This window comes from Nicotiana sylvestris, chromosome 12 (assembly GCF_000393655.2).
Source record: "Nicotiana sylvestris chromosome 12, ASM39365v2, whole genome shotgun sequence".
NCBI lineage: Eukaryota > Viridiplantae > Streptophyta > Magnoliopsida > Solanales > Solanaceae > Nicotiana > Nicotiana sylvestris.
In genome coordinates this window covers 119,533,786-119,549,184 of record NC_091068.1, presented here as the reverse complement: position 1 = coordinate 119,549,184, position 15,399 = coordinate 119,533,786, and positions in this window count along the sequence as shown.

Here is a 15,399-nt window from a genome sequence, read left to right as displayed (position 1 = left end):
CAATGAGGACCAGTAGGCATGAAATGCAGCATCCCCGACAAAAGGGACATTAGTACGAAATAATGTACTGAGTGTGTAAGGCAACGGAATAACTGAAAGCTGAAACTGAACTGATAATATAATAACTGAAAGCAACTGGGAGTCAAAGATAACCTGAAGATATGCTTACCTGCTGATACTGACTTAACTCTCTCAATATAGTAAGTAAAATAGATGTCTGGCCTTATAAGGCTCAGTATGTGTAACTGCTCTACCGTAGTAGGCTCGCTCATAGGCGCTCGACCATACTAGGCTCTGTATCTCGGCCATTCTAGGCTCGCTCGTAGGCGCTCAACCACAGTAGGCTCGGTATATAACTCATCATCTGATTAGAGGTTGCCCAATAGGGGCCTGCCCATCTATTATAGCTCGATGGTGGTGAAAATACTATAATACTGTATATATATATATATATAGAGAGAGAGAGAGACTTTTTATCTTGAATGAAAGAAGACAAAACTGAAATGAATATGAAGTCTCGATAAGGGAGAATGCTGTAACTTATGGACTAGGAAAATGTACATAAATTCAGGAATATGAACTTCTCTTTATGTCTCGTTATCAAACACATGTAGTTACTGGATCATGCCAAAATGAAGAAAAGGTTTAGCCGTAACATACCTTAACTCTGTTGAGTCCTTGATACCTTCCAAGCAATTCTTCAAACAACTCAACTCAATCTACCACAACATAAGGAGATTCAAAATCAGTGCTGAGTAAGGCTAAGTTCGAAACTTAAACTAGTAGCTCGTTTACGTAAATTTTGGCAGCATCTCCCCTGTAACAAGGCGCTTCTCCAATACCATATACTAACAACAAAAAAGAACACAACAATAAAAATATGCGTGCATCATTTTCCAACCTTATCTCTATCACAATATACCACAAAACAACACACACCCCTAATCACTTCATACAGAAAACGATAATCAAAGTAGTGCCAAACAATCTAAAAAAAGTAACGACGAACAACCGGCCTACCATTTCGTCATTATGTATTATTTACCCACACCTTTTCTCCTCCAAAACTCCATAAAACATCAACACAAGAGGCCAACAGAAAACAACTCACAAACAATCCACTACAAGTCAAATAACTCGAACTCACGACTTTCGATCACCGTCCCGTAGTTCTTACTATTAGGAAACAAATTTATCAACCTTCCTTGATATTTAAACACTTAAATACATATATTAGACGTTTCGTAACTTGAAGTATCTTCCAAAACTCGAACTACAAAGAAAAAAAGAGAGGGGGTGTAATGATACTTACGTTGTAGGGATCGTTCTAGTGTTATTGCTTTTTGACTTTGTACCCCGGGATGCTAATCCTCTTTTATGTGTTCCAAGACTTGGTATCACAATGTATTAACAACTAGTAGAATATACAAAACTCTAACTACTGTCTGAAATAAAGTAGACAGAAAACTAAAATCAAAAGAGAGACTCTAGGTGCTACAGAACGGCTCAGGAAACAGCTCACCACCAGACCTCGGGGTATCGGTTGTACGCATCGGTATGACCGCCAGATACACCTGCCTCAGATCCTGCATGATTAGTGCAGAAGTGTAGCGTGAGTACATAAACAACATGTACACAGTAAGTATCCAGTCTAATCTCGTAGAAGTAGTGTCAAGGGGTCGACTTCGACACTTACTACGGGCCAATAATAAAATACAGAAATTCTAATAGGCATGGAGTACATGAATAACAACAATAATAATAACATGATAACTACTTCCACAATTTCAGGCCATTAAAATTATAATCTTTTAAGGCCTAAGAGTAATATCAACTGTATTCGGGCTCCAAATATTATCACGCACGATTTATGCCAAGGTCGTATGGCCCGATCTAAAATAATGTGTACACTATCGAGGGTCGAGCGACATGAACCATAGATGCATCTATTCTACTGCCGAGACGTTCGACCTACTCCACAAGAAGAGAGGATACTATATGAACATCCGATTTAAAAGCTATTACAAGGCTAATACACAAGGAAGCTCAATTTATATTAACGGTCAAGTAACCCGCCAAAACTCAAGTAAGTGAAATTCGGTGTTTTACAACTCCTTTATCAAGTTCCAATATAATCGATGCACTTTAATTAACAAGTAGGGTGCAAACATTACAAGTATTTCATGATTTGGGTCCTAAACGACCCGGACATAAGCATAATTAGTAGCTACGCACGGACTCTCATTGTGAGCACGTGATTTTTGCCCTATATGAATTACTCCCATAATTTCAAAATAAAATAATTTCTTTTCATTATTTGCAATTTTATGGATTTTCGTGGCATTTTATGTTAAATGTTTGCATTTGTCAGTGCATATTTATTTTATTTAACTAATGAAAAATACAAAAATACGTACATTTGCATTTAGGATTTAATTTGACATTTTAGGATTAATTAATTAATTAAGTTGTTTTATAAAAAGGAAAATCACAAAAATAGTTTATTTTTGCGCGTTCGAATTTCGTCGCTTGCTTTAATTTGGGAATTAAATAGTTGTGATAATTATTATTTAGAGTTAGTTAATTTAATTTTATAAGGATTATTTGATTAGGGATTAATTTAGGTTTTATTTTTAAATTTTAATTTAAAAGAATTTTGGAAAAATTGAATTGTAAAGGAAAAGGGAATAAACTAAGAAGAGAGTCAGATTTGGGCCAAGTCCTTAATTTTTTTACCCAAGCCCAAATGTTTCCTCCCATACCCATTCTAACACCCGCTCAGATCCGGCCCAACTCCATACCACACCCGTTCCGCCCCGTCTAGTGACCAAACGACATCGTTTTGACTACCTTTGATCTGGACCGTTGATTTCCTTGGATCAAACGGTTGGGAACTAAGGGTATACTTAGTATATTATGGTCCTAATCTCACTACCCCCCAAATCCCGTCTCTCATATCTTTTATCTCCCTTTCAGAGAACTCACACGAAACCCTAGAGCCGCCCCTTTTCCCACTGCGTCTGCCTGGCGGCGCCACCCCGAACCGCCCTCAAACTAACACCCTGAAACCCCCATGACCCCCTCTTTCCAAATCCCTAACCCATATCCCTCGAATCCCTCCCAAATCCGTCGAATCTTGAATCTAAAGATAGAGCTCGAAGCCCCAAGAAGTCAAAATGGTTCGATCTTTGATTCCGTGGATTGCATGGCTACTTGCCCTTCTTTTTTCTGAAGGATGAAGGTTGATTAAACATGAAAGTGATGTTTTTCACTTGTTTTTTATGAAGAACAACTGGGTAACATCACTTTTCATTTAAATCAGTATCAATTAGGTTTCGAGCTTTGATTCGGTAAGTGCCTCCTCCTTATATTTTATCTTCTTTCACTGTTTCATCTTCCTCCTCATCCCTTCTCTTTTGGTTTGGTCGAAGTTTGTTTGAGGTTTTTTTTCCGAGTTCAAATTGGTTCCATTTCTTGTTCTGTTTTCCTCTTTGTCGTTGTGAAGCTTAATTATCTTATTTCTTTAGTCCGCCCTGTTTTGTTTGTCTAAGTCTTTGTAATAATAGCATAATTATGATTTCATCATCAGTTTAATCATTTAGTCAATGAAATTAGGCCCATGATTTAATTAAAATGTTGTTATGAAATTGTACTGGTTAGTTCATTCAGTTTGCTTTTGGTTTCGGCTGTTTTTAAACAAATGGTTCTAGGCTTCTTTGTTTAGGGAAAGTTTGGGTCGGTTTCTCAAATTGGAGTCATCGTTTGATTTTAATTGGACTCTGAGGAATCAGAAGCCCAAGAAGGAACTGAACCTGGGTTATTAACCCGTATCAAATCAGGCCTTTGGGTCAGGTTAACCTATGAGTTGCTGAGTGTAAAAAACAGGGGTATGAGGGGTAGTTTTGGGTATTTGCTTAGGGGAATCTTTGTATAACTGATTAGGAAGCTTCTTAGAAGCTGACTTGGGGATTGTTTTGAAACTTTAAAAACTAAATAGGGATATCTAGGCAAAAATGAAAACATGAAAATGGTCTAATTGCAAATCTGATTTTCTTTAAGCTGCCCTACTTCCTTGCCTATAAAGGCATGGTTTTCTTGCCTTTCAAGGCAGGGATTGAAGAGAAAAATCAGAGAAAATTGAAAATGGTTGGAAATACTAAAGTATCACTGTTTCATTGATTCTTTTCTTCATTTATTCTCTGAAGTAATTCCTGAATCGTTTGGGGGTTAAAATGGATTGAACTTGTGTTTGTGAAAGTTTGATTTGAAGTTGTTGAGGTCACGGTTCAATTGAAATTGTTTTCTGGACTGCTGCACCTCACTCTTGGGTTTGAATTTGGTTTTACTGGTTATTCCTAGTTGCTGGGTTCTGCTACTCTGCTGCTTGGCTACTGACTTCCCCTTGCTTTCTTTCATTTCATATTCCAGGTACATGTTTCTAGATTCACCTTACATGAGGCTTGACATTGAAGTGAAATGATATCTGGAGTTCTGAATATGGCTTCTACATATTCAGATCCTTTAGTTCAGTTTTAGTCTTTTGGAGTTAATTGATGCATTGTATGCAACATGAGAACTATTAGTCAGCTTGCATCTGTTTGGGGTTAGTAGAGGCCTTGTAGTTAAATGTTGCTTGATTTTGAAATTCTTACTATTATAGCTAGTCTTGGACTGTTGAGAAATGGAACTTGATAGAAATATTGATCATTAGCTAAATTCTGTAATTACGTAGTGTTAGCTAATCATATGGTGTTAGATCCCTTATGCCCTTGCAGCTCATTTGAATATTGAGGCCTAATGATATGTCCAGGATGTCATGTTACTGTTTGATAGATTAAGCTGTATGATATGAGTATTAGTTGAATGTTTTATTTTGAAAATCAACTGCTGGTTTGAAGTTATTTGGGAATGATGATTTAAGGCAAGGAAGATGAGATAAAGTGAAATATATGTTAATATACGTGTGCTGAGTTTAGGGAATCATGTTAGTGTAGATTTGAATAATCTGCTTAGGAATTATAATAACAGCTTGACAGATTCAATTGATAAGGGCCTGAACTTTATATGTTTGGCTATTTCGAGAATGTTAATGGTTTGTTTGCTCACGATGTTGCCTCAGTAGATTAGTTCTTCGTGATTCTGTAATGGTCATTTGGAGTCCAATTTCCCTACTCGAATTTGGTTGATGAAACTCTTTCTGGATTTGATGCCGAGTCAGTTCGTGAGGAAACTTGGGCTTTCCGTAGGCCTAAGTCTAAGGTCCTGTCACGAGCAGGGCCTTGTACATGCTAAGGCTTATGCTCTTTTATTCGAACCAGCTCTTAATTAATAGTTGCACTGACCCAAACCTCCTCATGTAATTAAAATACCTGCTGACCTTACTTGGGTTTATGGCCATTAAAAGCATATCGAGTCTTAATCTAGAATAGGCTCAAACATCTTAGGCCCGTTTAATTAAGTATCGTTTTATGATAAATCGAGGTGCGCCGTGCCGAACAAAAATGACAATTGCATGGCCCTCGTCTAATTAATTTTGTTTATCCTTAGAAATCGAGGCGTGCCATTTAGCGAATTTTCATGACCCTCGCAAAGTTGCAAATTCGTAATTGCTTTAGGCGCGTTAGTTTAATAATATTACTTTCCTAATTCGGGTGCGCATTTATGTGACCTAAATCCAAATCACAACGATGTTAAAATATGTCAAAGATCACGGGTGCATTTATGTGACGTGGTTTGAGACATGCTTTAATGACGTTGCAATTTTCTCTGAAAAATGAATAAAAGCGGATAAAAAAGTTAAATTTGCGTAGGTTCATAATTGTTTAAAATCAGATAATTAAGCCGAATATAACAGTTGAGCGACCGTACTAAAACCACAGAACTCGGGAATGCCTAACACCTTCTCCTGGGTTAACAGAATTCCTTACCCGAATTTCTGTGTTCGCGGACTGTAAAACAGAGTCAATCTTTCCTCGATTCGGGATTTGAAACCGGTGACTTGTGTCACGACCCGGATTTCCCAACATCGGGTGTCGTGAGGGCGCCTACTATCGGAGCTAGGCAAGCCAAAAATTTAAAACATCTTACCTGCTTTCTTTCAAACAATATAAATAAACGAGACAAAATTTAAGCGGAAGACTTTAAATCTAAAGCAACTGAAAAAAAAAACCAGAAGTGCGGAAGTCTAATACACATCACTACCCAAGGTCTGGTGTCACTAGCTCACGGACTACTACAGAATACTACAAACAATGTCTGAAAGGAAATACATCATGTTTGTCTGGTACAAGATGAACAAACAAGAAACATGGAAAGGGACTTCGGCTTGCGAACGCCGGCTAGGCTACCTCGAGAGTCGCTGGACTGAAGATAGCTCCCAGAAGTCCTACTGCTGCGGTCCGTAAGCTGCTCCCTGATCTGTGCACAAAAATGCACAGAGTGTAGCATTAGCACAACCGACCCCTTGTGCTGGTAAGTGCCTGGCCTAACCCCGGCGAAGTAGTGACGAGGCTAAACAGGACCTACCACAATTAACCTGTACAGATATGTATATACAAGTGCAAGAAAACAACAACAAGATAATACAAAGTAAAGCTAGGAGGGGACATGCTATCGGGGAGTAACAAATAAAAATGAAATATCGAAAATAAACAGAAGAACTCCGGTCCCCATGATATATATATATATATATATATATATATATATAGTGGACGACGTGCCACACGGTCTTATAATATCATATATAAGTGGACGACGTGCCACACGATCCCATAATACCATATATAAGTGGACGACATGCCACACGATCCCATAATACCATATATAAGTGGATGGCATGCCACACGATCCCATAATACCATATATAAGTGGACGGCGTGCCACACGATCCCATAATACCATATATAAGTGGTTGGCGTGCCACACGATCCCATAATATAATTCGAAACATTTGATTTTGTAAGGAGAGTCCCATTAGGGGAAATCAACAACATATCACTCTAACCCGGCAAGGGTACAACTAACAGCCCGAAATATCCCGACAAGGGAGAGTATATATATCGGTCTACACATCCCGACAAGGGAGTAATCACAACACATTCTCTTTTTAAATCCCTTCTTCCTCAACTAACACATTCATGTTCGAGCTAACGCTCCAAAAGTACACCAATCACAATTTTACCCCAACCGTTCACATTATATGAAACTCATCAAATAAACAAGGAGATTGTGTCACGTTATTTGAATTAAAAGCAATTAAGACTCACGGTCATGTTAGACTCCGGTGCATAGATAACCGTCACCATGCCTATACACCGTACTCCACATTAGCAAGTAGCAGATAACATCCTAATCCTATTCCCTCAAGCCAAAGTTAGAACAAACACTTACCTCGAATGCTCCAAACTCAACTCACGCTTCTAGTATAGCTTTACCTCTCGATTCCACCACCAACCCGCTCGAATCTAGTCATAAGTTACTCAATCACATTAATAATTACTAAATGGATCAGTCCCAATGCATGAAAATAATTTTTACAAGGTTTTTCCCAAAAAGGTCAAAAACACCCCCGGACCCACGTGGTCGAAACTCGAGGTTCGGACCAAAACCCGGTTACCCATTCTCCCACGAATCCAAATATATGCTTTGTTTTGAAATCAGATCCCAAATTGAGGTCCAACTACTCAATTTGTAGAAAACTTAGGTTCTACCCAAAACACCCAACTTCCCCCATGAAAATCTTTGTTTTGAAGTTGAAATCATGTTAAAAGATGTTAAGAAGTGAAGAAAATGAGTTAGAAATCACTTACCAATCGTTTTGAAGAAGAAACGTTGTTTGGAAAATCGCCTCCTAGTTTTTTTTTTTTGAAAAGTGAAAAAATGACTGAAAATACCGAATTTATACATTTTGCTGGGGGCTGGCGAGGACCGCACAGAAATGCATCGCGGCCGCGCCGAGGGAGGGGAGAAGTGGGCTCTCTCTGAACTCACCCAGCGCGGACCGCACTGATTTGGTGCGTGGCCGCGCTGGTCGACCCTCTGAACCCCACCACGCGGACCGCACAGAAAAGCACCGCGGCCGCGTGGCTGCCAGCACGGACCGCGCGGAAATGGCCGCGGCCGCGCTGGGCCTGCAACATCTGAACCTGTATATTTTTCTAAGTCTAAGACCTCCCGGGCCCTACTCAAAACTCACCCGAGCCCTCGGGGCTCCAAACCAAACATTCATATGATCTTGAAAATACCTTACGGACTTACTCGTGCGATCAAATCGCCAAAATAACATCATATACATAGGATTAAGCCTCAAAATACATGATTTTCTTTCAACTTTCATAAAAACTCAAATTCCCCATTTTAAGTCCGAAACACGTCATATGACGTCCATTTTTAGCCAAACTTTACAGATAGTGCTTAAAACATATTTAAGACTCGTACCGGGCGTCGGAACCAAAATACAAGCCCGATACCACAGTTTTCTGATCAATATTCTTCTTTATTTTCCTTAACTAATTTCAGAAAATAATTTCACACAAAAATTCATTTCTCGGGCTTGGGACCTCGGAATTTGATTCCGGGTACATGCCCAAGTCCCATATTTTTCTACGGACCCTCCGGGACTGTCGAATCACAGGTCCGGGTCTATTTTACCCAAAATATTGACCGAAGTCAATATTATGCATATTAATATCAAAATTCATCAAATTTTTCACAAAATTCGCATATTCTAACATAAAAAAACTTTCCGGCTACGCGCCCGAACTATGCACGCAAATCAAGGCAACTAAAAGCGAGGTTTTCAGGGCCTCGGAAGCACGGAACTAGGAAGAATTACGGTGATGACCCTTTGGGTCGTCACATTCTCCACCTCTAAAACAACCGTTCGTCCTCAATCGGACAAAAGAAAGAGGTACCTGAGTCGGGAAATAAATGAGGATAACGGCTCCACATATCGGACTCGAACTCCCAGGTCGATGCCTCAGGAGGCTGACCTCTCCACAGAACACGCACCGAAGGAAAACTCTTCAACCTCAACTGTCGAACCTGCCGGTCTAGAATAGCCACCGGCTCCTCCTCATATGACAGACCCTTGTCCAATTGGACAGTGCTAAAATCTAACACGTGGGATGGGTCGCCGTGATACCTCCGAAACATAGATACATGAAAAACTGGATGCACGACTGACAAGCTAGGCTGCAAAGCAAGTCTATAGGCCACATCTCCCACACGCTCAAGAATCTCAAATGGGCCAATGAACCTAGGGCTAAGCTTGCCTTTCTTCCCAAATCTTATCACGCCCTTCATAGGCGACACACGGAGCAACACCCGCTCACCGATCATGAAAGCAACATCTCTGACCTTGCGGTCTGCATAACTCTTCTGCCTGGACTGAGCTGTACGAAGTCTATCCTGAATAATCCGGACCTTTTCCAAGGCCTCCTGAACCAAATATGTACCCAATAACCGAGCCTCTCCCAGGTCAAACCATCCGACTGGAGACCGACATCACCTACCATACAACGCCTCATACGGAGCCATCTGAATGCTGGACTGGTAGCTGTTGTTGTAGGCGAACTCTGCTAAAGGCAAAAAATGGTCCCACGAGCCTCCAAAATCAATAACACAAGCTCGGAGCATGTCCTCAAGAATCTGAATAGTCCTCTTGGACTGACCGTTCATCTGAGGATGAAATGTTGTGCTCAACTGCACCTGGGTGCCTAACTCTCGCTGAACTGCTCTCCAGAAGTGCGAGGTAAACTGCGTACCCTGATCCGAAATGATAGATAGCTGCACCCCATGAAGGCGAACAATCTCCCTGATATAAATCTCGGCTAACCTTTCGAACGAATAGGTGGATGCAACATGAACAAAATGCACTGACTTGGTCAGCCTATCAACAATGACCCAAACTGTATCAAACTTCTTCCGAGTCACCGGAAGTCAAGTAACGAAGTCCATAGTGATTCGCTCCCACTTCCACTCGGGAAGCTCAATCCTCTGAAACAACCCACCAGGTCTCTGATGCTCATACTTAACCTGCTGACAATTCAAACACCGTGCCACATATGCCACGATATCTTTCTTCATTCTACGCCACCAATAATGCTGCCGCAAATCCTGATACATCTTCGCGGCCCCCGGATGAATAGAATACCGAGAATTGTGGGCCTCCGATAGGATCAACTCTCGAATCCCATCAACATTGGGCACACAAACTCGCCCCTGCAATCTCAATACACTATCATCATCTAAGGTTACTTTCTTGGCACCTCCACGCTGCACCGTGTCTCTCAAGGCACACAAATGGGGATCCTCAAACTGCCACTCGCAGATACGCTCTAATAGTGAGGAACAAGCAACCGTGCAAGCTAACACTCTGCTAGGCTCAGAAATATCCAACCTCACAAGACGATTGGCCAAGGCCTGAACATCCAAAGCAAGTGATCTCTGGCTGACTGGAATATAAGCAAGACTACCCATGCTGGCGGACTTCCTGCTCAATGCATCGGCCACCACATTGGCCTTCCCCGGGTGGTATAAGATAGTAACATCATAATCCTTTAGCAACTCTAACCACCTCCTCTGCCTCAAATTCAACTCTTTCTGCTTGAACAGATACTGAAGACTCTTGTGATCAGTGTAAACCTCACACGTCACGCCATATAAGTAATGCCTCCAGATCTTCAAGGCATGAACAATGGCTGCCAACTCGAGATCATGAACCGGATAATTCTTCTCGTGGATCTTCAACTGCCTCGAAGCATAGGCAATGACTTTGCCTTCCTGCATCAACACTGCACCAAGCCCAATACGGGATGCATCACAATAGACCGTATATGGCCCTGAACCTGTGGGAAAAACCAATACTGGTGCCATAGTCAGAGTCGTCTTGAGCTTTTGAAAGCTCGCCTCACACTCGTCCGACCACCTGAACTGGGCACCCTTCTGGGTCAATCTGGTCATAGGGGCTGCAATGGATGAAAACCCCTCCACGAACCGACGGTAGTAACCTGCTAACCCCAGGAAACTCCGAATCTCCGCAGCTAAAGCTGGTCGAGGCCAGTTCTTGACTGCCTCTATCTTCCTCGGGTCTACCTGAATACCTGCTGTTGATACGACATGACCCAGGAATGCGACCGAACTCAACCAAAACTAGCACTTTGAGAACTTAGCATACAACTGACTATCCTTTAGGGTCTGAAGAACCACTCTGAGGTGCTGCTCATGCTCCTCCTGACTGCGGGAGTATATCAGAATATCGTCAATGAAAACAATCACGAACAAATCCAGATAGGGCCTGAACACTCGGTTCATTAATTCCATAAATGCTGCTGGGGCATTGGTCAACCCAAATGACATGACCAAAAACGCATAATGCCCATACCGAGTAAGAAATGCTGTCTTAGGGACATCAGACGCTCTAATCCTCAGCTGATGATAACCAGATCTCAAATCTATCTTCGAGAACACCCTCGTACCCTGAAGCTGGTTGAATAAACCATCAATCCTCGGCAGTGGATACTTATTCTTAATTGTAACCTTGTTCAATTGCCGGCAATCGATGCACATTCTCATCGAACCATCATTTTTCTTAACAAACAACACCGGCGCACCCCAAGGCGAAACACTAGGTCTAATGAAACCTTTCTCAAGCAAATCCTGCAGCTGTTCCTTTAACTCTTTCAACTCCGGCGGGGCTATACGATATGGCAGGATAGAAATGGGATGATTGCCCGGGGCCAAATCAATACAAAAGTCGATATCCCTGTCGGGCGACATACCCGGCAGGTCTGAAGGGAACACTTCAGGAAATTCCCGAACAATGGGCACATAATTAATAGAAGGGACCTTCGCGCTAGAATCGCGAACATACGCCAAGTAGGCCAAACATCCCTTCTCGACCATACGCCGAGCTTTCACATACGAGATAACACTGCGGGTACAATGACCAGAAGTCCCTCTCCACTCTAAACGGGGTAAATCCGGTAAGGCTAAGGTCACGGTCTTGGCATGGCAATCCAAGATAGCATGGTACGGGGATAACCAATCCATCCCCAATATAACATCGAAGTCGACCATGTCCAAAAGCAACAAATCAACACGGGTCTCAAGACCCCCAAACACTACGATACAAGAACGATGAACTTGGTCGACCACAATAGAATCACCCACCGGTTTTGACACATAAACAGGAATACTCAACGAGTCACTAGGCATAACCAAATAGGGTGCAAAATAGGACGACACATATGAGTACGTAGATCCGGGATCAAATAGCACAGAAGCATCCCTACCACAGACCAGAATAGTACCTGTAATCACAGCATCTGATGACTCAGCCTCTGTCCTGGCTAGCAAAGCATAACAACGGGGCTGGCCCCTACCTCCCTGAATCATATCCTTGGGACGATCTGCTGTTGGCTGACCCCTACCTCTAGCGGTCTGAGCTTCACATCTAAGACCTCTACCTCCACCTCTATGTCCTCTACCCCCGCCTCTAGCTGGCTAGGCAGGTTGTGGGGCAACTAGTGCCTGGATCATCGGGCGACGACCCTACTGCTGCGAGTTGCTGGAAACTCGAGGGCAATATCTGGCAATGTGACTCACATCGCCGCAAGTATAACAAGCCCTCGGCTGCTGAGAATAACGAAGTGGTGGTATGCTAATAGGTGCTGATGGTGAACTGAAGAGCTGCTAGTCAGAATACTGCGGCTGAGAACCACGATCACCTGGTGTACCATGAGAAGCCTGGAGAGCTGACTGAAAGGGCCTCGAAGGATGGCCTCTACCATAAGAATCCCTACCTCCAGACGAGGTACCACTGAATCTACCAGAATGACGGGGCCTCTTATCAGACCCATGACCACCTCCCTGAGCAAGTGCCATCTCTATCCGGCGGGCACCATCTGCCGCCTCCTGAAATGAAATCTCACTACCGGCACTCATGGCCATCTGAACACGGATCGGCTGGGCCAACCCATCAATAAACCTCCGCACCCTCTCTCTATCGGTGGGGAGTATCACAATGGCATGACGAGCAAGATCAATGAACCGGGTCTCATACTGGGTGACCGTCATAGGACCCTGCTGGAGACGCTCAAACTGCCTGCAAAGAGCATCTCACTGAGTAACTGGAAGAAATTTCCCCAGAAATAACTTTGAAAACTGATCCCAAGTCAATGATGGTGACCCTGCTGGCCTGGCTAAACAGAAATCCCTCCACCAAGTCTTGGCGGATCCTGCCAGGCAAAAAGTGGCGAAGTCGACCCCATTGGTCTCTACAATGCCCATAGTCCGTAGAACCTCATGACAGCTGAATATGAAATCCTGAGCATCCTCTGAGGGGGTGCCACTATATGTGGTTGTGAAGAGCTTGGTGAAACGATCAAGCCTCCACAAAGCATCCGCGGACATAGCCGCACCATCGCTGGACTGAGCCGCAATACCTGGCTGGGCTGCCACAGCTGGCTGAACTGCCACGGCTGGCTGAACTGCTGGAACCTGAGCCTGAGGAGCTACCGGCTCTGGAGTACGAGTATCGGGAGTCTGAACTCCTCCCCCAGCCTGAGATGTGGCTGGAGCTACGGGAAGCAAACCCGCTCTAGAAATGCCCTCCATAAAGCCTACCAGTCGAACCAAAGCATCCTGAAGCACTGGAGTGGCTATGAAACCCTCTGGGACCTGAGCTGGGCCTACCGGAGCTGCTGGAGCTGGGACCCCTTCGTCGTAGTCAACATGAGGCTCCACCTCTGGGACTGCCGCTCGAGGCTGAGCTCTGCCCCGGCCTCGGCCTCACCCCCTGCCCCTGATAGGAGCTGCTGCTGAGGGCTCAGGATGCTGCACGGTAGAAGAGGAAGCACGTGTCCTTGCCATCTGCGAAAGAACAGAGTGGAAAGACAATCAGTACTTGAGAAACAGAATCGCACGACAAGAATGAACAAGGTGAAGTTTTCCTAACTGAGTAGCCTTTGCGAGATAAATACAGACGTCTTCGTACCGATCCCTCAGACTCTACCGAGCTGTCCGTGAGTTGTGAGACCTAAGTAACCTAGTGCTCTGATACCAACTTGTCACGACCCGGATTTCCCACCATCGGGTGTCGTGAAGGCGCCTACTATCGGAGCTAGGCAAGCCAAATATTTAAAACACCTTACCTGCTTTCTTTCAAACAATATAAATAAACGAGACAAAATTTAAGCAGAAGACTTTAAATCTAAAGCAACTGAAAAAAAAATAGAAGTGCGGAAGTCTAATACACATCACTACCCAAGGTCTGGTGTCACTAGCTCACGGACTACTACAGAATACTACAAACAATATCTGAAAGGAAATACATCATGTTTGTCTGGTACAAGATGAACAAACAAGAAACATGGAAAGGGACTTCGGCCTGCGAACACCAGCTAGGCTACCTCGAGAGTCGCTGGACTGAAGGTAGCTCCCAGAAATCCTACTGCTGCGGTCCGTAAGCTGCTCCCTGATCTGTGCACAAAAATACACAGAGTGTAGCATCAGCACAACCGACCCCATGTGCTGGTAAGTGCCTGGCCTAACCCCGGCGAAGTAGTGACGAGGCTAAACAGGGCCTACCACAATTAACCTGTACAGATATGTATATACAAGTGCAAGAAAACAACAACAAGATAATACAAAGTAAAGCTAGGAGGGGACATGCTATCGGGGAGTAACAGATAAAAATGAAATATCGAAAATAAATAGAAGAACTCCGGTCCCCATGATATATATATATATATATATATAGTGGACGACGTGCCACACGGTCTTATAATATCATGTATAAGTAGACGACGTGCCACACGATCCCATAATACCATATATAAGTGGACGGCATGCCACACAATCCCATAATACCATATATAAGTGGACGACGTGCCACACGATCCCATAATACCATATATAAGTGGACGGCATGCCACACGATCCCATAATATAATTCGAAACATTTGATTTTGTAAAGAGAGTCCCATTATGGGAAATCAACAACATATCACTCTAACCCGGCAAGGGTACAACTAACAGCCCGAAATATCCCGACAAGGGAGAGTATATATATAGGTCTACACATCCCGGCAAGGGAGTAATCACAACACATTCTCTTTTTAAATCCGTTCTTCCTCAACTAACACATTCATGTTCGAGCTAACGCTCCAAAAGTACACCAATCACAATTTTACCCCAACCGTTCACATTATATGAAACTCATCAAATAAACAAGGAGATTGTGTCACGTGATTTGAATTAAAAGCAATTAAGACTCACGGTCATGTTAGACTCCAGTGCATAGATAACCGTCACCATGACTATACACCGTACTCCACATTAGCAAGTAGCAAATAACATCCTAATCCTATTCCCTCAAGCCAAAGTTAGAACAAACAC